Source organism: Ahaetulla prasina, chromosome 5, assembly GCF_028640845.1.
Source record: "Ahaetulla prasina isolate Xishuangbanna chromosome 5, ASM2864084v1, whole genome shotgun sequence".
Taxonomy (NCBI): domain Eukaryota; kingdom Metazoa; phylum Chordata; class Lepidosauria; order Squamata; family Colubridae; genus Ahaetulla; species Ahaetulla prasina.
In genome coordinates this window covers 119,980,469-120,005,179 of record NC_080543.1, presented here as the reverse complement: position 1 = coordinate 120,005,179, position 24,711 = coordinate 119,980,469, and the positions used below count along the sequence as shown (strand labels likewise).

Sequence of the window (24,711 nt, the reverse complement as noted above, 5' to 3'; positions counted from 1 at the left end):
TCCTGGAGACGGCCGTCAAGTGATCTTCTAGAGACAGCCGTTCATCCAGGAGGACGCCTAAGTTGCGCACCCTCTCCATCGGGGCCAATGACTCGCCACCGATGGTCAGCCGCGGATTTAGCTGACTGTACCGGGATGCCGGCATCCACAGCCACTCTGTCTTGGAGGGATTGAGCTTGAGCCTGTTTCTCCCCATCCAGACCCGTACGGCCTCCAGACACCGGGACAGCACTTCGATGGCTTCGTTGGGGTGGTCCGGTGTGGAAAAGTACAGCTTTATATTGATATATTGACCATCAATTGTGTTGTAAATGTTGTACCTTGATGAACGTATCTTTTCTTTTATGTACACTGAGAGCGTATGCACCAAGACAAATTCCTTGTGTGTCCAATCACACTTGGCCAATAAAAAATTCTATTCTATTCTATTCTATTCCATTCTTTGTGACAGACCATTAGGGTGAGGAAGTATTTTTTTCCTTAGCTAGAATGAGTGAAAAACGACCGAGACCACCCACAAACAAAGTAAGCTGAGTAAGACAGACAAACAGACAAACAGACAAATAGAATAGAATAGAATAGAATAGAATAGAATAGAATAGAATAGAATAGAATAGAATAGAATAGAATTTTATTGGCCAAATGTGATTGGACAAACAAGGAATTTGTCTTGGTGCATATTCTCTCAGTGTACATAAATCTAAAAGAAACATTCATCAAGAATCATAAGGTACAATACTTAATGATAGTCATAGGCTACAAATAAGCAATCAGAAAACAATCAATATCAATATCAATATGAATCATAAGGATACAAGCAACAAAGTTACAGTCATACAGTCATAAGTGGAAGGAAATGAGTGATGAGACTAATGAGAAGATTAATAGTAGTGCAGATTTAGTCATAGTTTGATAGTGTTGAGGGAATTATTTGTTTAGCAGAGTTATGGCGTTTGGGAAAAAACTGTTGTTGTGTCTAGTTGTTGTTGTGTCTAGTTGTTCTGATGTGCAGTGCTCTATAGCGTCATTTTGAGGGTAGGAGTTGAAACAGTTTATGTCCAGGATGTGAGGGGTCTGTAAATATTTTCACAGCCCTCTTTTTGACTCGTCCAGTATACAGATCCTCAATGGCATACATACATACATACATACATACATACATACATACATACATACATATATATATACAGGCATACATACATACAAACATACAGATGATCAAGTAGATTTTGCAATACTTTGCTGCTGATTTGCTACCATGCTGGCAGACTAGATCCAGAAGATGATGCACAATGAATAACGGAGAAAGCCAAAGAAGATAAAAAAGAAATAAATACATAATTCACTGATTGTAAGGTAAAGGTTTCCCCTATCCAGTTGTGTCTGACTCTAGGGCAGGGGTCTGCAACCTTAAACACTCAAAGAGCCATTTGGACCCGTTTCCCACAGAAAAGAAAACACCAGAAACCACAAAACCCTTCCTGTGCCTGACTATTTCTTCAGCAGCCACAAAACTAGCATATGTAGTTGAATTAAATGGTGTTGTGCCTTGCTCGCCCCCCCCCCCCCCGCAGCCGGGCCCCTCTCATCTCCTGCTATCTCAGCCAGAGACTGATAGTGCAGAAGAATGTCCTGGCATGCCTCCAGCCCCCAGCCCTGGCACCATGCCCAGACAAACCGAGCAAACAAACCTCCCTCCGATAGCATGTGCACCTGAAGTAGAGCCCCCAAGAAAAGCCCCAGAATGATTTCTGGTGGTTTGTTGGGAACGCTCCTTCTATAGCTCGAAAAAAGCTCCAGAATCCAGAACGCTTCTGCAAAAGCAGAACAAAACGCAGCGTCCATCTCCGTGACTGAAAAGGATTATTGATAGATTGCCAACACGGAAAGAGCCGAAAATAGGAGGGCTGGCATTTGATTGTAAGATGATTTTAACTCCCTGACAGAGAAGGTATTTGTATTTAAGAGTGGAGATGATGAAAGATGGCGTTCTTGAAAGTGAAAGCTAAGATAAGCGAAAGCTAAGGAAATGCTGATTACAATTGCTGGCGTGGAACCTTTAAGAAGAATATAACAAGATTATTTTTTTTTAATGGAATTCTTTCTTTTTTAAAATCTCTTTTTTTTATTATCTTTTTCTTATAGTGTTTAAGAAGAAAAGTTTATTGATTTTTTTTCTTTTAATCCTTTTTCTTCTTCTTCTTGATATTACTTAGTTTAAAAATGGCCTTTAAGCAAAGAGATTTAACCACTTCTAAAATATTGGAAATTTCTTCACTTCAGGTACAGAAATTGAGAGGATATTAAAGAAAGTCTAAGGAATTTTTTACAGGAGCTCATGGAGGCTCATCTTTCAGAAATAGATCAAAAATTTAATGAAATGGAGAAAGAAATACTGGATTTTAAAGATTTGGTGGAAGAGCAGAGGAGGGAGATGAAAAAATTAAAGGAATCAATTATCCCATTATTTTTATCTAGTACACAGACAGAAGAAAGACTGGATGAATTTAACCAAATTAATTTAGATTTGCAAAGAGAAATAGATGAAGTTCAAATTAATCTGAATTTAGAAAATAAAATAGACGATATTCAGGTTAAGGTTGATAAGGCAGATGAAGAAAGGGTTATATTACAATATAAATTAATGGAATATGCTATAAGGGTGAGAGGATTAAAAGAGTGTAAGGAAGAAAATTTGAAAGAGATTTTTATTCAGGCCTTTGCTCAGATAGAGGGAGTGGAACCAGAAGATTTTGAAGTTAATATTGAAAAAATTTATCGTGTTAATTCTTGGTGGGCAAGGCAGAAGTGTTTACCGAGAGATGTGGTTATTTATTTTACAAATAAGAAGATTAGGTATGGAATTTTGCAAGCATTTTATAAAAATAAATTTCAAATATTAGGACAAGATATAATAATGATGAAGGAAATTCCTCCTAAAATGTTAAGAAAGAGAAAAGAATTTGCCTTTTTGGTGGATGAGTTTAAGAAACATCAGATATATTTTAGATGGGAGGTTCCAGCTGGTTTAACAGTGAATTATAAAGGAAGAAAGTATTTTCTCAATACAATTTGTAAAGCACGAGATTTTTATACTAATGTATTAAAGATTGGGAATTCTTTATTAATAGATGTTAAGTTGAATGGTGAATAGATGGTGGAAAATGTAAGACAGAAGAAGGGGAGGGAGAATGTTTAACTTTATTATATATGATTATGGTTAATTTTTGTAAATGATTTATTGTGGATATAAATGTGTAATTTTAGGGGTACTATTTGATATATTTAAGGTATAAAGGAATAGGAAGATGGAATATTGTTTAACTTTGGAGGATAGATAGTAAAATTTAGGAATTTGGATTAAATATTATATTTAAGAGATGGATGTAATGTTGTTATATGGCTAATTAGAATGTAATTGTTATAATAGATATATTTTGGATAAGTTATAGGTGTAATTTTAATAATGTTATTTGATATAAGTAAGGTAAAGTGAAGATTTTAATTATTACAATTGATATATTGGATATTTGTAATATTATTTGTTGTATATAAATGTTAAAGATGTGAAAAGATGGACTATTGTTTACCCTTGAAGGTTGGACAGAAAAATTAAAGAAATTAAGTTGGAAATATGAACTATTCTTGAGAGACTGCTTAAGGAAGAAAGACATTTTAGAAGAACCCTTGGTGAATATTGGAAGATGGAACGTTGTTTTGATATTGACTGATGAAGGTTGGATATTAACTTTATTCAAGAACAAACACTAACTCAATCGGAAATTTCTGAGAACTCTGACAGAACTTTGGCAAAGCTGCAGAGGCTTCGCAGCCTCGCTTGATACAGACTTCCCTGACCCGGCCGTCAGAGGAGGAGTGGGACACGACAAATGGTCTGTTTTCTTCTGAAACTTTTCTTTCCTTGGATTTATCCATGGTTGGCCTACCGGGGGTTGAAAAGCTCAATAAATTGTGTGCTGGTGAGTGTTGCACATTGACGGTTGTGATGCATATTTTGAATGACAGGGAGCCTCAGCAGAGGAATCAAAGAGCCACGTGCGGCTCCAGAGCCACAGGTTGCTGACCTCTGCTCTAGGGGATGACATAGCTGGATAGCTGTTTCTTAGCAGAGGGAGCCAGTGTTGTCCGAAGACTCTTTTGTGGTCATGTGGCCACCATGATTATATGCTGAGGCACGTGGAATGTGGCTACTGTAGGAAGCCTGGAAAAATGAAATATTTTGGGAACTATTAAAAAGGCAGGATAAACTATTTCTCCTAAAGGAGAAATGGAAAAAAAATCTTAAGAGAGGCAGAAACCAGTCCCAATTTCCCTGTCCCAAGCAGAAACTGAAGAGGACAGCTTTTAGGAATGCAGATTCAGAAAGACTGGGTCAGACGGAAACTCCACATATGCAACAAACAAAAGGTTGACAAAATTAGCTCCTGCAAACACCTAGGATTTGCATTTCCTCTTTTGCCTATAGAGCCAGCTATGACCTCTACATAACCTCTACATGACCCCCATAGGAATCCAGTAGGTATAAAAACCCACCCACTCTGAACTCCACTTTGTCAGCTGTCCCTGAATCACATGTGGTTGGTGGTTCTGTTTCATCAATAAAGGGAACCTTTCTTTCCAATCAGCATCCAGTCAGACTTGCAGCAGCATCTTATTTTTCCAACAACATCGGGAGATCATCCTTCATAATATCTAAAGGAAACTCAAATGGGTCTAAGGACAATTCACTGTGGTTGATTCATCCAGGCTATTTCGCCACTGATGACTCACACAGTCAACTCACCAAGTGACACATTGCCACAGGACAATTCAACGAGGGATAACTCAAGAGAAGGAGAAACGAATTGCAGCAGGCCTTGTCTTGCATTAGACTTGAACCTTCTCAAGTTAGAAGACCTCAAGGCTGGGCTAGGCTGAGCTGCAATTGCACTTGTGCCTCTCTTGAATTATCCCATGCTGAATTTCCCATGGTGAGTTGACCTGTCTCGAGTTGTTCCATAGTGAGTTGGCCATGGCAAGTTGGGTGCAGTGAGTTGGCTGTGGCAAGATGGTTGTGGCAAGTAGGCGGTGGCGAGTTGTCCCATTCCAAACTCAAACTATGCATGGTTTCCTCTTTTGGTCTTCTCTCCCTTTTTGTGAATGCCAGCAGCTGCTCAATGCCTTACATTAAAGCCAGCCTCAAATGTGGTAGAACAGTGATGGCTAACCTTTTCCAGACCAAGTGCCCAAAGTGTGTGTGAGAATGCGTGTGTGCGTACCTGAACCGCCAAAATGCAATGTGCATGCGGCCCCCGTGCATGCACCCCAGGAGTGAAATCCAGCAGGTTCTGGAAAACTGGTAGCAGAAATTTTGAGCAGTTCGGAGAACCAGCAGCAGAAATTTTGAGTAATTCAGAGAGCTGGCAAATACCACCTCTGTGTTATGTCCTCCTCGCCTCTGTCCGAACGATGGCTTAATTAGCCGGCTCTTATCAGCTCTGGCAGCAAAAGAATCAGCATTTGCCAAGAGCCCTCGATAGCTGCCAAGACGCTGGTGAGTCACAACCTTCAGCTCTAGTCAATCCGTGGATTTGCCTGATACAAAGAGACACACCAGCTCTTGCTGCCTTTTATATCCTGTGGGGTGTGGCTCCATGACTCAGCACTTCCTAGGCCTGCCCCTCCCCTCCTTCTGTTGTTCTCTTCTCTCCTGCCTATAAAACCTGGGATTGAGCCAAGCCTGATTGCTGTCCACTGGGTCTGCAGGTGTGGCCTGGGGGGGGGGAAGAGTCAGGAGAAGGAGGCCTCGTTATCTCTTTCACTTGGCCTGCTTCCGGCTCCTGGACCTGATCCAGGGAGGCCAGTGCTTCTGAGGTAAGTCCTGATGGCCCTTCCCTCTCACTGTCCAAATCATTTCTGGCAGCAGGCCCAGCTCCAAGGCACTTTCGGGCATGGGGCCAGGTTCGGGGGCGGGAGCCACAACACTCTGGCTGATCCCAGAGTTGGGTGGGGATGGGGATTCTGCAGTATCCTTCCCCTGGAATGGGGTGGGAATGAAGATTTTGCAGCATCATTCTCTTGCCATGCCCACCAAGCCATGCCCACCAAGCTCCAACACCCCACCAAGCCACGCCCACAGAACTGGTAGTAAAAAAAAATTGGATTTCACCAATGAAATCCGCTCCCCCCATGCATACGCGTTCCCCCTGCATGCACCCCCATGTGTGTCCATGTGCCCCATGCATGTCCCTGCGCATGCACGCATGCCCCCCATGCCCCCCGACCCTTGTGCTTGTGGAGCAGACACACAAAGACCAGACACACAAAGACGGTGGGAGGCACACATGCACGCACAGCAGAGCTGAACTGGGGTGACGGCTTGTGTGCCATTAGAGAGGGTGCTGCGTGCTACCTCTGGCATGCATGCCATAGGTTCACCATCACGGAAGTAGAATATACCAACTCTATTCCCATACAGGCTTTGTGATCACTGACCTGAAATACTGAAATACATCATGTTTAGTTCCCATTAATTTTGTTCTTTATTCCTCCCTTTGTGTATTTCTTTTTTCTCTGGGGTGTGCTGAAAGTTGCAGATAACTAGCATGTATCATATGGAAGTTTTCTTTCTGATATTGTACTTATTATTCTTATTGTTTCTTGTTTCTGAGGCATACCTGTTTATATTTGTAAGACTAGTTGCCTTTATATACTTTATTAGTTAAGCTTGCAATATTTCTAGTCTTACCGGAAACCTTTTAAGATGTAATCACTTCTTTATTCATCTGGGTATAAGCTCGCCAATTAATTTAATCAAATATTAACTTCTGACATCGGTACAAGGTAAGGTATTAGTTTAAATGTTTATACAAGAGGGTTTTTTTTTTAATTAAAAGCTCAATATTTTTTTATTTTACTATTAAAAAAAACCCAACTCCACAGGAATGTTGGATCAATTCATGTAATGTTTATTACTGTCTTAAAATTAAAGCAAGCATTTTTTCCCCCCAGTGAAGTGAATTTAGATTCTGATAAAAGTTGAACTGTGTGCAAAATTCATTCAGCGGTTCGAAAATTACAAAGGACAGCAACTGTGTTTGGTTATAGCATTATGCGATGCTTGAATTGGTTGTCCTTGAAAGACTGTGAAGTTAAGCATCTGGATCTAAAATTCTAAAAAAGATGCCATTTTCCTCCCATTCACATCAAGTTTTTTATTTATTTTTATTTATTTTTATTTATTTTATTTATTTGTCACAATATCATACATAAGCATAAGCATGAAGCAACTGTAGGACAGGAACGGTAGGCACTTTTGTGCTCTTATGCGTGCCCCTTATAGACCTCTTAGGAAAGGGGTGAGGTCAATAGTAGAAAGTTTTTGGTTGAAGCTTTGGGGACTTTGAGAAGAGACCACAGAGTCAGATAGTGTATTCCAAGCATTAACAACTCTGTTACTGAAGTCATATTTTCTGCAATCAAGATTGGAGTGGTTAACATTAAGTTTAAATCTGTTGTATTGTTCTGGGCAACATTGGGAAATGCAGTGATACCTCAGTACTCATTGTTAATTGGTTCCTGGAGGTGCATTGAGTACCAAAAATGATGAGTACCAAACAATTTTTTCTCATAAGGAATAATATAATGAGTCGCAAGCCAGCTGACACTAACAGGTTCTAGGTTGTGTGTTGAGTACCAAACAAACGATGAGTACGAGGACAAAATGTTCACATCAAAATGCATTGAGTACCAAATTTGATGAGTTTCAGAGTAGTTGAATACCAAGGTATCACTGTATTCGGTAATTTGAGCAATAACTTACAGATTTTAAGTGCAGAAAATCTAACAAAATGACATTCAATGGTGAAAAAAGTAAGGTTCTACATTTAGGCAAGAAAAACAAAATGTACAGGTACAGTATATGTGGTACCTTTTTCAATAGTAGCAATTGTGAGAGGGATCTTGGAGTCGTAGTGGGAAATCATTTAAATACGAGCCAGCAGTGTGCAGCAGCTGCCAAAAAAGCCAACACAGTTCTAGGCTGCATAAAAAAGAATCAAGGGATAGAATCAAGATCACATGAAATGTTAATACCACTTTATAATGCTTTGGTAAGGCCACACCTGGAATACTGCATCCAGTTTTGGTCACCATGATGTAAAAAAGATGTTGAGACTCTAGAAAGAGTGCAGAGAAGAGCAACAAAGATAATTAGGGGACTGAAGGCTAAAACATATGAAGAACGGTTGCAGGAACTGGGTGTGTCTAGTTTGATGAAAAGAAGGACTTTTTTTTATTTTTTATTTTTTTATTTTGTCACACAGTATATATAAGCATAAGCATGAGTATGTAATAACTATATTAATTGGATACAACGAAAGGAAACAATAGGACAGGAACGGTAGGCACGCTTGTGCTCTTATGCACGCCCCTTACAGACCTCTTAGGAATGAGGTGAGATCAATAGTAGACAGTTTTTGGTTGAAGCTTTGGGGATTTGGGGAAGAGACCACAGAGTCAGGTAGTGTATTCCAAGTATTAACTTGGGGCAACATTATAGCAGTGTTCCAATATCTCAGGGGTTGCCACAAAGTAGAGGGAGTCAAGCTATTCTCCAAAGCATCTGAGGGCAGGACAAGAAACAATGGGTGGAAACTAATCAAGGAAAGAAGCAACCTAGAACTAAGGATAAATTTCCTGACAGCTAGAACAAAGAATCAATGGAACAACTTGCCTCCAGAAATTGTGAATGCTCCAACACTGGAAGTTTTTAAGAAGAGATCAGATAACCATTTGTTTGAAATGGTATAGGGTTTCCTGCCTAAGCAGTGGGTTGGACTAGACAGTCCAACCCAAGGTCCCTTCCAGCTCCGTTATTATTCTAAAAATTCTGAAGCTGCAACACATCTGGAGAAGATGCATCTGGTTTTACTTCTCAGTGTTTGGCCTCGCTGATCTGGTTCCGTTCCGGCCCTCTGTACTTGCAGTTCAAACAACCAAAAGGTCTGTTAAGAAATCACTCCCACATTTTTCAGTCGGTGGGTCATAGCAAGTAATAGATGGGCTCCTAATTAAGAACATATTAGGGGAAACAGCTCAATAGAGATAAGCCATTCAAGTACATATACGGTATTTCTGCACAAAGACACAACGCCAAACCCCCTTTTGTTGAAAAAAAAAATTAGATGTTTGTTGCTGTTGCTTTTGAATTTCTGGAAGAACATGTGGCAATGCATTAACCCCCTCCCCCAACTAATTAAAAGCATCCTCAGATAAAAATAGCCCTCTTCTGCCAGGCTTTTCAAATTGAAACCGATGGAAGGCTTGTTTATTTGTCTGGCCACTTTCTTACCAGCCTCGTGAACTGGTAAGGCATGGCTGAAGCATCAGCTGGTTTTTTTCACATCTGGGCAGCAAAAGGTGTTGCATGTGGCTTTTTAAATGTATGTTGCTTTGTTTTTGTTTTGGTTATTTCCCCAAGCCAATCGAAATGGGATGGAAGCACTAAATTAAAGAGCTTTCTGGGATCAAGACTTCATTTTTCCTCCCCCATCTGGAAACATGGTAAATCGGTGGAAGAAAATGCCAGTATGGTTGAAATAAACATGGATCTGATGGTAAAAGAAAGAAACAACTACAATAATGATCATGAACCCACAAAAGTTATTAATCCATCTACTATTTGCTGCATTGACTTGTGAAAACACCTAGAATTTGTTTCTACAGATAGTCCTTGACTTACAGCCATTCATTTAGTGACTGTTTAAAGTTTTAAAAAGTCAGTTCTGATAGTTTTTCACACTAAACAACCACTGCAACATCCCCATGTTGGTGTGATCAAATATTTAGAGGAGAATGTTTGGAAAGATTTGGAGGAGAAAGAAGACTAGATCTTGGTTACCACCTTTAAAGCGCTCCATGGCTTAGGGCCCGGGTACTTACGGGACCACCTGCTGTTACCTCATGCCTCCCACCGACCTGTACGCTCACACAGAGAGGGAATTCTCAGGGTGCCGTCCGCCAAACAATGTCGGCTGGTGGCCCCCAGGGGTAGGGCCTTCTCTGTAGGAGCTCCTACGCTCTGGAACAAACTTCTCCCGGGTTTACGCCAAGTGCCTGATCTTCGGACTTTTCGCCGTGAGCTGAAAATGCACCTATTTATTCAAGCGGGACTGGCTTAAAGGTTTTATTAATTTTAATTGGGGTTATTATTTTAGGGTTTTAAATTTTTAAATTTCAGCCATTTTTATAATATGTTCGGTTTTAAGTTTCTGTTTTAAATGTGAATATTGTGGGTTTTTTAATTTTTGGCTGTACACAGCCCTGAGTCCTTCGGGACAAGGGCGGCATAAAAATCTAATAAAATAAATAAATAAATAAATAAATAGAAGAAAGGAAGATAAAATATGAAGAGATACAGCCACGGGTGGCTGAGAGATACTATAGGTCAGTGATGGCTAACCTTTTTGTCGTCGCGTGCCGAAAACATGCGCCTGCATGCCTGCACCCATAATGCAATGGGTGCATGACCCCCCCCATGCTCCATTTTGGGCCTGGAAGGCCTCTTGTACCAACCTGAAAACCAAAATGGGACACGGGGGCCCGCGTGAGGCCCCAAAATGCAATGTGAGCACCCCCCATGCATGCACCCTGCCACCTGCGCATGCGCAGCAGAGACCTGAAGACCAGCTGGCTGGCGGGAGGTGCGCACACATGCGCGGTGGAGCTGGGCCGGGGTGACGGCTGGCATGCCCACACAAAGGGCTCTGTGTGCCACCTCTGCCAAGCATGCCATAGGTTCATCATCACGGCTATAGATGGACCAGAGGTGTTAGTAACTCACACTAATGTGGAAGTCATTGACAGTGCACTAGAGATGCCATGCTGCCTTTTTTTGCTCCACCACAATATCACTGTTGTGACCCAGGTTCCTGGACCTGGACTCCTGGACTCGGATGATTCAGAAAGTGAGGAAGAAGACCTGGCAAGCCCTGCTTCTCTTGGGCCCTCTCCCTCCCTGGCACCCACTCAAAGGGAGGAGGAGGGGCCGGCAAGGCCTGATTCTCTGGAGCCTTCTTCTGATTTGGCAACGCCCCAAGAACAGTTTTGGAGTGATGCAAGACTGCGCAGACGTGACCGGCGCGCACAGCAGAAACAGTGTTGGGATAAAGCCAAGGAATGATGGACATCTGCAGAGACTATAAATAGGAGGCAGGACTTCCTGGTTTTTTGTCTTGGACAAAGCAATGAATTTGCGCGGGCAAACTGTATCAATGGAGGGAAGAATATATTCGTGAGTAATTCTGGCCTTATCTATAATTTCCTCGTTATCTCCAGAAACTTGGCAGGCCCGTGGGTAGATGTGGCCAGGACATTTATCTATGTAAATAAAGTAGAAGAGGAGGCCTCTGACTGACTCTTTGTTGGGAGTATTGGGGGAGGGAAACAGAACAATCACAATTATTTCCTCCAATGATCTACTTGTCCAAAGTTTGGGTTCGGCTGATAAATAAATGAAAACCTGGCTCGAAAACAGTAACTGTGAGAGGCACCTTGGATCACTTAAACGTGAGCCAGCACTGAGTGGCAGCAGCCAAAAATACTAATGCAATCCTTGGTTGTATAAACAGAGGCATAGAATCAAAATCAGGCGAAGTATTAGTACCACTTTATAACACCTTAGTAAGGCCACCTTGGGAACACTGCATCCAGTTTTGGTCACCACATTACAAAAAAGATGTTGATTTTTGGAAGAAGTACAAAGAAGAGCAACTAAGATGATTAAAGGCCTGGAGACTAAAATGTATGAAGAATGCTTGCAGGATTTGAGTTTGGCTAGTCTAGAGAACATCTCAACATCTTTTCTGCAATTTTTGCGGTAACCAAAACTGGATACAGTATTCCAGGTGTGGTCTTACCAAGGTCTTATACAGTGGTACTAATACTTCACGTGATTTTGATTCTATGCTTCTATTTATACAACCAAAGAAAGAAAGAAAGAAAGAAAGAAAGGAAGGAAGGAAGGAAGGAAGGAAGGAAGGAAGGAAGGAAGGAAGAAAGGAAAAAAAGACAAAACAAAAAAAGAAGGAAAAGAACATACAACTGAAGAACTTGTGTGTGTGTGTGATTGTGTGTGGGAGAGAGATTTTGCAACAGTTTCCTCCAGTAGACTAATCAACAGCATATTTAATCAAACAAAGTATTAGTACCACTTTTTAAAGCCTTAGTAGGACCACACTTAGAATATTGCATTCACTTTTGGTCACCATATCAGAAAAAAAGATGTAGAGACTCTAGAAAAAGAACAGAGAAGAGCAACAAGGATGGTTAGGAGGCTGGAGGCTAAATTACACAAAGAACAGTTGCAGAAATTGGGTACATTTTGTGTAGTGAAAGAAGAACTAGGGGTGACGTGATAGCAGTATTCCAATATCTGAAGGGCTGCCACAAAGAAGAGGGAATCAAACTATTTTCCAAAGCTCCAGAAAGTAAGAGGAGAAACAATGGATGGAAACTAATCAAGGACAGAAGCAACTTGGAAATAAGAAGAAATTTCATAACGGAGAGAACAATTAACCAGTGGAACGGCTTGTCTCCAGAAGTTGTGGGTGCTTCATCACTGGAGGTTTTGAACAAGAGACTGGACAGACACTTGTTTAGAATGGTATAGGACTGTGATGGCGAACCTATGGCATGTGTGCCAGAGATGGCACCAGAATCCTCTCTGTGGGCATGCGCCCATCTCCAGCTGCTGTTCTGGTTTCTGGTGCTGGTGCCAGAGTGCCGAAAAATGTCTCAAAAAACAGCCCGTTTTCCAGGTCATTTTCCGGCTAAAAATGGCCTAAAAACGGCCCCAAAAATGGTGAAAAAACAGGCACTGGCCAGCTGGTCTTCAGGGTTCCAGCATTCTGGCACGCACACATACACAAGCGTTCTGGTTTGGGCACTTGGTGCCGAAATGGTTTGCCATCACTGGTATAGGATCTCCTGTTTGAACAGGGGGTTAGTCTAGAAGAATGATGGCTAACCTTTTTGCCATTGTGTGCCAGGAGGGGGCCCGGGGGGGGTCATGTGCACACGTGCCCACACCCATAATTCTGTGCGTCCCGCCACTGTGCATGCGTGTGCGGTGGGACCAGATGTTGGCAAATGGGCCATTTTCGGCCTCCAGAGGGCCTCCGGGGGGTGGGGGGGTTGGGAAAGGCTGTTTTTGCCGTTCCCAGACTCCTAGAGAGGCCCTGGAGGCTGGGGACAGCAAAAAACGGGCATTCCCCACCACCCTCAGAGGCCCTCAGGAGGCAGGAAACAGCCTGTTTCCCTACTGCTGGTGGGCCCCAAAGGCCCGAAAATTAGCTGGCTGGCACACGCATGGACGCTGGAGCTGAGCTCGCATGCCCACTAATATGTCTATGCGTGCCACCCGTGGCACACGTGCCATAGTTTCGCCATCATGGGTTTAGAAGACCTCCAAAGTCCCTTCCAATTCTGTTATTCTGTTAAAACAAAGAAAGCTAGCTTTGCCACAGGTTCAACTACACTGCAGCTGTGCCTGAAATAAAATGAGCTCATTTCTCCTATATCATGGAAGGAACACAATCTGAGACTGTTTGATTGTGTGGAAGTGCCTGATATGAGTTTAGGAAAACATCACTGACATCCCCTTTTGGTTGTAGACCAGAAAAACAGGTTTTCTTTGATCTAATCCAGGATGAAAAATGCTCTATACTTCACCAAAATGGAGGAAATTGCTTTATTTTTTCTTAAAAAGGAGAAAGGCTGTTAGGTGCTACTGTTATGAAAAAGATTTAAAAAACAGAAATAACACTTATTTGAAAAGCATTTTTGAAGCACACAAACACACAATTTTCTTCTGTCTAAAACACTGTAGTTTTTTATTCATTCTTGAAAAATCTAATATTATGATAGAAAGCAATATATTCTTTGTATTCCAGTATATACAGTATGTGATCACCGCAGATGGGGACGACAGCCAAGAAATTAAAAGACGCTTGCTCCTGGGGAGGAAAGCTGTGGAAAATCTAGACAACATACTAAAAAGCAGAGACATCACCCTGCCAACAAAAGTGCGTATAGTCAAGGTTATGGTTTTCCCAGTTGCAATGTATGGCTGTGAAAGTTGGACCATAAGAAAGGCTGAGCGCCAAAGAATTGAAGCCTTTGAACTCTGGTGCTGGAGAAGACTCCTGCGAGTCCCTTGGACTGCAAGGTGATCAAACCGGTCAGTCCTAGAGGAGATCAACCCTGACTGCTCTTTAGAAGGCCAGATCCCGAAGATGAAACTGAAATACTTTGGCCACCTAATTAGAAGGAAGGACTCATTGGAGAAGAGCCTAATGCTGGGAAAGATTGAGGGCAAAAGAAGGGGACGACAGAGAATGAGGTAGCTGGATGGAGTCACTGAAGCAGTAGGCGTGAGCTTAAATGGACTCCAGAGGATGGTAGAGGACAGGAAGACCTGGAGGAACGTTGTCCATGGGGTCGCAATGGGTCAGATACGACTTCGCTACTAACAACAACAAATATGCAGTATGTATAACCTTATAGAATGGCCTCTTATGAGGAGACGCTATTATTGGGATGATATAGAAAATAGGGAATGCCTTTATGAGACTAATTAAACAGTGAAATGGTTGGTTAATTTTACTATTCCTAGTAGCTTCAAGAGCTCAAAACTTGCAGAGTCGAGGCTCAAGATTCATTAAAAAGATCATTTTTTGTAAACTATTATTTTGTGGTTAAATAACTTTTAAAGGCTGTTGCCTTTCCCACATACTTATTTTGGTGAAGTGCAGTGTAATATGGCCTAGTAAAAACTAATAAATAAGAATTAACAACATAATAACAATATTTGTTCCATGCGTGCTGCTTAAATTAGATTAACTAGGAACTAACATTAATCTGGTAATTGTTAAAACTGGGATGCAACCATTAGCACATTGTAATTCTTCACAACACATATATAAACTAGACCAGTAATATTGTTTTCATGTTACAGAGAGAAAGTGGCTTGTGGAAGGAGTGAAATATCAGGTAAACATATGCATTATTGTCTGTCTGTTGGAAAAGGCACCATGTGAATATTCTGATGCAATTGTACAACATTTCCCATCATCCCTGGCCATCCTGACTCTGGCTGATGGAAACAGGAACAACTAACCATCTGATTTCAGTTTCATAAACTAAATCATTTCGTTTAACTTTGCAACCATTTTAGATTCTCACTATTTCATTATAGATTTTTTTTTTCTTTTAACAGCCCTGTAATCCCTTGCATCAGGGTGGAATTGGGACCATGGAATAGAGCTGAGCATTTACTGACTGGATGCCCTTCCCGATGCTTATGCAAAGTTCACAGTAGATATTTTCCCTTTGCACCCAGAGAGAGAAATATCTGCCACTACCTAGGATTGAATTCACAGCTTCCTGATTGTGAGGTCAGTGCTCACCACTTAAATATTTCTGGGAGCTGCAAGCACAGCAGCAAAAGTGTACAACAGACCTGTTGGTATCAGATCACTGACTCTTATTTATTTAATCCAATTTAATCGGTTTTGAGAAATAGAAGTCAGGTGACAGAGGGTTTTTAATCTCCTGACTTTTTTATTCAAATGGTCATATTCTAAATTCAGAAGCAAATACTACACTATTGGCTAATGGCTCTTTTTTCTAAGTTTTAATTTCTCTAGCCACTAGTGAAATCTAAAAAAAAAACAAAAAACTGAGATACACGGTTTTGAAAGTGGCAGTTTCTACATACATTTCAACTCTGGGGGAAAATTGCTCTTCTATTCTTGACCACCATTTCTCTAGAATAGATTCTATATCTGCCAAGCCTGAAAGGAAGGAAGAAAAGAAAGAAATGAAAGAAAGAAAGAAAGAGAGAGAGAGAGAGAGAGAGAGAAAGGAAGGAAGGAAAGAAGGAAGGAAGGAAGGAAGGAAGGAAAGAGAGAGAAAAAGAAAGAAAGAAAGGGAAGGAAGAGAGACACAGAGAGAGAGAGAAAGAAAGAGAGAAAGGAAGGAAGGAAGGGAGAGAGAGAAAGAAAGAAAGGAAGGAAGGAAAGAAAGAAAGGAAAGAAAGAAAGAAAGAAGATTCTGAAATCATTCTCTTTAGAAACACCTAAAATTGTATCATTTACACACAGACAAATTAGTACTCTAGGATCACACCTCTGGATGGTCAAAGCTGACACTATGGAAAATATTTTTTATCACATGCTGTATCTATACCATTACAATGATAGCCAGTGAGCATACTGGTTAAAAGGTACTGGAGTAGAAACCAGGTAATTGTGAGTACTATCTTAAGCACAAAGTTAGCTGGGTGAGCTTGGGTCATCCACTCTCTCTCAGCTCTAAAAAAGAGAGTGGCAAACAACTTCTAAAAGTGTTCAGGCTGACCCAAAGATACAAAATCAATCAATCAATCAATTAATACAAAGAAAAATAGAGAGATACCTGGATGTCTAAGCAAAGGCATGTTTATTATTATGAAAAGTCAACAATTTACATACTTGCATCAGTTTTTTTGTTTGCAGTTTGCAAGTATCTAATCGGCCATGGTGGCGCAGTGGTTAGAATGCAGTATTGCAGGCTAACTCACTGCTCACTGTCAGGAGTTCGATCCTGACTGGCTCAACGTGGACTAAGTCTTCCATTCTTTCCGAGGTCGGTAAAATGAAGACTCAGATTGTTGGGGAGAATATACTGACTATGAAAACTGCTTAGAGGGGGCTGTAAAGTACTATGAAGCTGTACATAAGTCAAATGCTATCATGGCATTTGACATTAACCTTGACATATCATTTTAGCCTCGCTGTGATTTGCTATAAACGTTGCTTCTGCCCTATTCTATTTTTCCTAACTAAAGCCACTCCTCCTCTCCCATCTCCTCAAGAAGGAAAAAACCTCATTTTGAATCCAAACAATCCTCCCCAATGTAGACAAATTGTTGTGACTTAGGCCCAAGTAGTTATTACCAGACACAATCAGTCCTAAACAAACATATTTTATTAGAACAGCTGAGAATTACTTCATTCTCAGCTTAGTCCAAATTAATTCCAAAACAAATCCTTCAGAAACAGTCCTCCAGCCTTATCAAAAACCTTTGTCTTCTTTGGCACCCTGCTAAAGACTTTTCTTGGCAAAGCCCCACAAAGTTCAGAAACAAGAAACACTAACTAGAAACCAATGTAGCAACGTTGCTTTCCTACAAAGAGCCCAAGAGCCATTACTGCTCTTTTAAGCCTTATGCGAGGGGCCAATCATCTTCTGGCTTTACTCCCGAGTTGTCCTTTTTGCTTTAGCTGCTCTTGCTTTCTGGCAGCTCTTCGCATGAGTGCACTAGGAACAGGCTTCTCCTGTTCCTCTGCCTCTCTGCTGTCCACCTCTGGAGGCTCTGGGGTCCATGCATTGCTCCCAGATGGCCCTGGCCCCATCTCTGCCTCCAATGCAGAGCTCTTGTATGAGCCTTCCCCAGAGTCCAGGACTGGCCCATGGTCCTCCCCAGCCTCCTCACTGTCTAACTCCACTGCTACCTCTGCAGGCTGCTGGTGGACCACAACACAAATAGCAACTTGGGGTGTTGGGTTTTCACTGGAGAAAATAGAACAGTTGAGAATGATTCAGGGACGAGAAGAAAAAAAAACCTTCTAGTTGTTCTGCTGTGGTTCCGATCCACAAGTCATTCATAAAGCAGTTGATATATATTTTTGAATCAAAGCTACTGACATGCATTGATATATTCATGTCTCGCATTTGATCCAAAGCCTTCAGCAAGAGGGCTATAATTATTCGGAAGGAAGTTGGTCTTAAAGTTAATTGTTGCCAGCTTGTCTTCACACCAGCATCTAGCTAGGGTTCTCAGAAAGATGAAAAACAAGGAGAAATTGCTATTAATGGCACAATATCAGAATAATTTGTTGCGTTTTATTGTATCTGGCATAAGCCAGGATCAGTTCATTTTTCACAATTTAGGAAGCTCGGCTCATTTGAATTGTCATGGAAACTATTTATGAAATTAACTAACTCCCTGAGGAAAAGCCATAGGAATGATGCTTTCTCCAACTGGATGGGTCAGGAGTTGAATGGCAGCCATGAGATTTAAAACTATTTAATACACAACGGTTTCCCCCATTCGTTCCATAATTGGGTGGTAGACCACCATTGTCTTCTGAAAGAAAGTTGCTCCCATCTGAAGAGAAATGAAATAGATAGAAACCCATACAATAAATACCCACAAGCACATAGTTATGGTTTGCATTGTACTCTTTGATGGATTATGAGACTATCCATGTGTGATGCAAACTGCAAATCCAGTCCCAAAGAGGCATAGTGGTTGAGAAGGGGGGCTAGCCGTTCTAATTGCTTCCAATCAACTATGACCAGGATAGCGAATCTATGGCATGTGTACCGGAAGTGGCACGCAACGCCATCTCTCCCGGCATGCTAGCCATTGCTCGTGTTGTGACTCCAGCCCCTGAATCTGGCCCCATGCCCGACAGTGACTCCGAGAGTGAGGGGGAAGGGCTGGTAAGGCTTACCTCAGGAGCACCAATTCCTTTGGCCTGGCTCCAGGAACCAGAACCAGACCAGTTGGAGGACGTAATGAGGCCGTCATCCCCTGATTCCTCCCTTCCCCAGGCTACGCCTTCAGACCCAGCTGATAATAATAATAATCAAGCTTGGCTTGACCTGCGCTTCAGAAGATTAGAGGGGCAGCGTCATCAAAGGGAAGGGTGGGGCAGGAGCCACACCCCACAGGATATATAAGGAGCTTTGGGACTGCTCTCACTCCACGGGAAGCAAAAGTTTAGCTGAACCGTTTCAAAAAGAGCTGAAAGTCTTGCTAAGTGAGTCATTTGTTTGAACTTTGGCAGGCAGCTGCGATTTCTCTGCCAGGACTGATAAGAGCCATGAATCCACTGACTGAAGGCCAGCTCATTGATCCGAAGTGGGGAAGGAGACAGAACAGCTCATTGCTCATTGCATACACGCTCCGGCCAGCTGGTCTTCACATGCGTGGGAGTGCTGAAAACCGGAAGCTCAGCATGCTGGGGAACTGCACTTCCAGTTTTTCTGGCACACGAGTACCAGGGAGCTGCTCTTCTGTTTTTAGGCACTCCCTTGTTTGCACATGCGCTCCTGTTTTAGCATTTGGTGCTGAAAAGGTTCAACAACACTGAACTATGACATTAGAGTAGGGGCAGCGGTGAAATCCATTTTTTTTACTACCAGTTCTGTGGGCGTGGCTTGGTGGGCATGGTGTTGCTTGGTGAGCACGGCAGGGGAAGGATGCAAAATCTCCATTCCCTCCCCACTCCTGGGGGAAGAATATTGCAAAATCTCCATTCCCACCCCACTCTGGAGCCAGCCAGAGGTAGTATTTGCCAGTTCTCCAAACTACTCAAACTTTCTGCTACCGGTTTTCCGAACTACTCAAAATTTTTGCAACCGGTTCTCCAGAACCTGTCAGAACCTGCTGGATTTCATCCCTGCATGATATATGAAAGACATAGGGGATGAACCACAGATTAGTGGAGTTGATCCAGTAATCTGAAATGACTTTTATACCTGAGGAGAGAGAAAAAAATATACTAATAAAGGAGAATTTTTGTAGTTCGGGGTTGAAAAGTGGCATCCCTAGTACTCCCCGAGCTTGGTTGTTTTCTCATAGATTTTTCAGTGATTAGTACAGGTAATGTTACCTGGTTTGAGTAGTGAGCTGTCTGCAAGAAAACAACCAAGATCAGTGAGCACCAAAAAGAAATTACTTGTTGAAGTTTCTTTTTCTTTAAATCCCTTTGAATTTATGCCATCTAAGATAATGAAAAAATACCTTCTAGTAACTCTCTTTAAGTATCAGTATCATAAACACTCTCCTTGCTCTAAAAACAGAATATCCACTTAAGGAAAAGAATGTCTGGAGTTTTAAGAATGGCCTAACAACTTTATGATTTATGAAAGTGGAAGAACAAAGATGTGATATTTTGCTTTACTAGATATGCGTGATGTATGTATGTGGGGAAATACCATGTTGACACTTTCGGCCAGAGCCCCACAAATCCTGTAATATTTCATACAATGTTTACAATAATATTCTAAAATATTTCCTGAAGATATTTGTTCTGTTTTCCCCTGTATACTGTCGAACGTTAGGCATTCTGTATTCCCAAATGCCCCCACATTGTAAGGAGCAAGTTGAAGGAGAACAACCCATGAAGGGTTTCTCAACCTTGGCAATTCAAGGTGCGTGAACTCCAACTCCCAGAATTCCCCAGCCAGCATAGGAATGGGTAAGGAATTCTGGAATTTGGAGTTCACACACCTTAAATTGCCAGGGTTTCATTAGAACAGGGGTCTGCAAACTTGGCTCTTTTAAGACTTGTGGACTTCAACTCTTTGCTGGCTGAGGAACTCTGGGAGTTGAAGTCCACAAGTCTTAAAAGAGCCAAGTTTGCAGACCCCTGCATTAGAAGTACAGTGATTTGAATACCGTATTTTTTGGACTATAAGACGCACCTTAGTTTTTGGGGAGAAAAATAAGAAAAAAGATGATTGGATCGGCCTCCTGGAATACCCCCAATCAGCTGTTCTCAGAGGTGAATTTTAGTAACAGGTTCCTTGATTGTGAGCTCTGTGCCTTGCTTTTTTTTGCTTTTTTTTTTCTGCCTCAGAAACTCTGTTTCAGAAAAAACTTTTTTCTGCCTCTGAAAGCCTCCAAAACAGAACTTCAGAAAAAAGCCTCTGAAGCTCTGTTTGGGGGCTTCTTTTCTGAAGCTTCTTTCAGCCTCTGAAACCTCCGTTTGAGAAGCTACATTCGGAGTATAAAATGCACCCAGATTTTCACCCTCTTTTTTGGGGTGGGGGGTGGGGGAAGGTGCGTCTTATACATCAAAAAATACGGTACATTCAGTTTTGCTGCTACTAAAATTGTTGGATGAGCAGGTACAAAAATAACCAGGGAAATGATTGAAGCCTGGAAAATGGGCCCCTTGTAAAACAAGGCATGGTGATTTACCACCATCTTATCAAGTATTTAGGAGATGAGGGATTGGCAATGTGGGAAGCCACCCCCCTCATGGAAGAATGAAATATTTTGAGGAATATTTTTAAATTGTTTAATATTGTTTGTGAATATTGTTTCCTGATTGATTATTTGTATCCTATGACTATCATTAAGTGTTGTATCTTATGATTCTTGATAAAGGTATCTTTTCTTTTATGTACACAGAGAGCATATGCACCAAGACAAATTCCTTGTGTGTCCAATCACACTTGGCCAATAAAAAATTCTATTCTATTCTATTCTATTCTATTCTATTCTATTCTATTCTATTCTATTCTATTCTATTCTATTCTAGTCTAGTCTAGTCTAGTCTAGTCTAGTCTAGTCTAGTCTAGTCTAGTCTAAAAAATGCAGCATAATGTATTTCCCAAAGGGAGAAATGGAGAAACATGTTTTTTTGAGGCAGAAAGCAAACCCCACTTTCTTAATAGCAGATATTTTGTGCCCATTAGGAAAGATTGGGCCAGCCTATTCAGAAACCAAACTGAGGATTTGGAAATTTAGCATTTAGAGATGCTGATTTGGTAATCCATTCAAGACAGAATGATAGGATTAGTCCTCTCTCAAGCCCCAACACAGGACAAAGCCATTAAACCACAATAGGAATTGCCCAATACTTTTTCAGTGCAATCCAATCTTCAACCAAACTTAGCTCAGACAAACACCTAGGATTTATACTTTGCCTATAGAGCCAGCTATGACCCCTACATAACCTCTACATGGCCCCATGGGAGTTGACAACAGCCAACAGAATACATGTTCTTGCACAGGAACAGGAAGTTCAAATGCAAAGCCCAAAGAAAGTATAAAAACTCTCCACTCTCAATTCCATGTGGTCAGCTCCCCCGAGCCACATGTGGTTCTGTTTCACCATTAAACCATCTTTCCAATCAGCCTCCATGTTTCCAGTGTCTTTCTCCCAGTTTGGAACTGAACCAGATGAATATTTCTTTCAACAGCAGCATGGCCAATGACTTAATAGCTGGCCATCAACACCCCAATCAGCAACTAAAAAAACAAAAACAAAAATCCATATGCAACCAGGCACTAGAGCATACAAAACATTTGCTAGACCAATTCTTGCATACAGCTCATCAGTCTGGAACCCACACTCCATATCGGACATAAATACAATCGAGAGAGTCCAGAGATATTTTACGAAAAGAGTCCTCCACACCTCTACCCGCAATAAAATATCTTATGCCACCAGATTCCAATTTTGGACTTAGACAACTTAGAACTACGCCGACTTCAGTCTGATTAAAGCATAGTACATAAAATTATCCACCACAATGTCCTACCTGTCAATGACTGCTTCAGCTTCAACCACAACAATAAACGAGCAAATAATAGATAGAAACTCAAGGTAAACCACTCCAAATTTGATTGTAGAAAATATGACTTCAGTAACAGAGTGGTCAATGCCTGGAATGCACTACCTGACTCTGTAGTTTCTTCCCCAAACCCCCAAAACTTTAAGCTTTAAACTGTCTACTGTTGACCTCACCCCATTCCCAAGAGGTCTGTAAGGGGCTTGCATAAGTGCGTAAGTGCATAAGGGGCGTGCATAAGTCCTAATATTCCTTTTTACTTACTCTTTTTATGTAAACAAATTATCTTTATAATTTTACCTGTTATCTTATATATGATTGACAAAATAAATAAATAAATAAAAATAAATAAATAAATACCACACATAAAATAGTCCAAAGCACACATTCTGCTAGATAGAAGTTCCCTAAGCTCCAGCATGAATCTGAATGCTCAGAGGACTAAATCTCTGGTCCTGTTGACTGACCTCACCTGTATCCTGCCACATTATCCTGGGATATGTACATTTGGCTTTGTTCAACCTAGAAATGAGAGAAACTTTCTGACAGAGAACAATCAACCAATGGAACAGAAGCTGCCTTCAAAAGTCGTGGGAGCTTCTTCACTTGAGATTTTCAAGAAAAGATTGGACTGCCATTTGTCAGAAATGGTATAGGGTCTCCTGCTTGAGCAGGGGGTTGGACTAGATGATCTATTAGGTCCCTTCCAACTGTGTTAATCTATCTAATTCATGAGAGAGCAGTTTTGTCCATTCTTCACTCTTATCTCAAGCTTTCCAAATATTTCTCTTGACTTCAGCCCCATTTCAGGTCTGAGTGTCCCTCTCCCACACCCTGTAAGTATTACGTTTGTTTTAATCTTAGGCTCAACTGGTTTCCTCCCCTTTATTTTTTTAATCCACCTGGCCCATCTGTTTTTCATTTCCCACTCATCCGCTAGGCTTTGGCCCGTTTGGAAGCATCGGCAGAGGCTGGCTGGGTTCCCTTTTCCTGCACCACATCCTCCCCTGAAAAATACAACCATCGGATTGGACAACAGTGTTGGCTTTGTCCCCCAGCAGCCGAGATCTGGAAGTACCTTCAATCATTTCCACTCTATACCCACTCAAACACATTGATGTGATCAACGGCTGCCCTGTGTGGGCAGTTTTTCCCTCCCTCTCTCTAGCAAATAGCTTGCTAACATTCCAGGCATGTACTTCCCTGAAAACACGGCTGAGACAGGGCCCTGAATATTCAGCTGGAAAATCACTAAAGAGCTTAGCTTGGCATGGCTGGTGTTGACTCTTAATAAGTGACTTCCGAAAAGCTGAGCCATGGGCCTGATGGCTTCAATGACTTGTTTGAGAAATATTTTCTAGGTGCCTCATACCACTTTATTTCCTGTGGCATGCGTCACACGGCAAGTTATTCTGAGCCAGCCTGTTTTAAAAGCACTAACATTTTACAAGTCCCCCCGCACCCCACTTTTTCAAGATTGTGAGGTTTTAACGGGAAAAAAATGTGCTTATACAAGATGAGCTCATAGCCATTAGAGCTGATACAGGTTTAACTGCTTGGATAAGAAAATCTCTGAGCTCTGAAACCTGCTGGTGGTTTGGGTGGGTGGAAGGGACGAGTGGGTGGGGTGGGTGAGTGGGTGGAAGGAAGAAGGAGGGAAACCTGACCACTAAAAGAGACAACCCCCACCCCAAATAGGTAAAAGTAAAGGTTCCCCTTGCACATAAGTGCTAGTCGTTCCTGCCTCTAGGGGGCGGTGCTCATCTCCATTTCAAAGCCGAAGAGCCAGTGCTGTCTGAAGACGTCTCCGTGGTCATGTGGCCGGCATGACTAAATGCCAAAGGTGCACAGAACGCTGTTACCTTCCCATCAAAGGTGATCCCTATTTTTCTACTTGCATTTTTTTACGTGCTTTTGAACTGCTAGGTTGGCAGAAGCTGGGACAAGTAACGGGAGATCACCCCGTTACGCAGCACTAGGGATTCAAACCGCTGAACTGCCGACCTTTCTATCAACAAGCTCAGCATCTTAGCCACTGAGCCACCGCATCCCTACTAGATAAGTCCCCAAATAGACAAGTGTTGAAAATGTTTTTCAAAAAGGCAGTATCCCTTCTGCACCTCTCCCAGAATAATACAATCATAGTACAAGGGTGATTCTTAGATATTCACGTCTTTATTTTGTAACACAATTCCATAACTACTTTAAGGAATTTTCACCTAAAGCTCCTGATCTGATCCAATGGGATTATAAACTGGGCGTGCAGACACGTTCTAATGTTTAATGGATTTCTTT

The 24,711-nt window shown here is 41.6% G+C and overlaps 1 long non-coding RNA gene across 1 annotated transcript; it reads left to right on the top strand.

Moving 5' to 3' along the window:
• The first annotated feature begins 5,761 nt into the window (after positions 1 to 5,761).
• LOC131199623 (uncharacterized) lies at positions 5,762 to 19,216 on the top strand. The gene is made up of 5 exons (XR_009155369.1): positions 5,762 to 5,874; positions 13,953 to 14,084; positions 15,017 to 15,051; positions 15,278 to 15,455; positions 18,897 to 19,216. It is a non-coding gene; the product is annotated as an uncharacterized LOC131199623 (long non-coding RNA).
• The last annotated feature ends 5,495 nt before the right edge of the window (positions 19,217 to 24,711 follow it).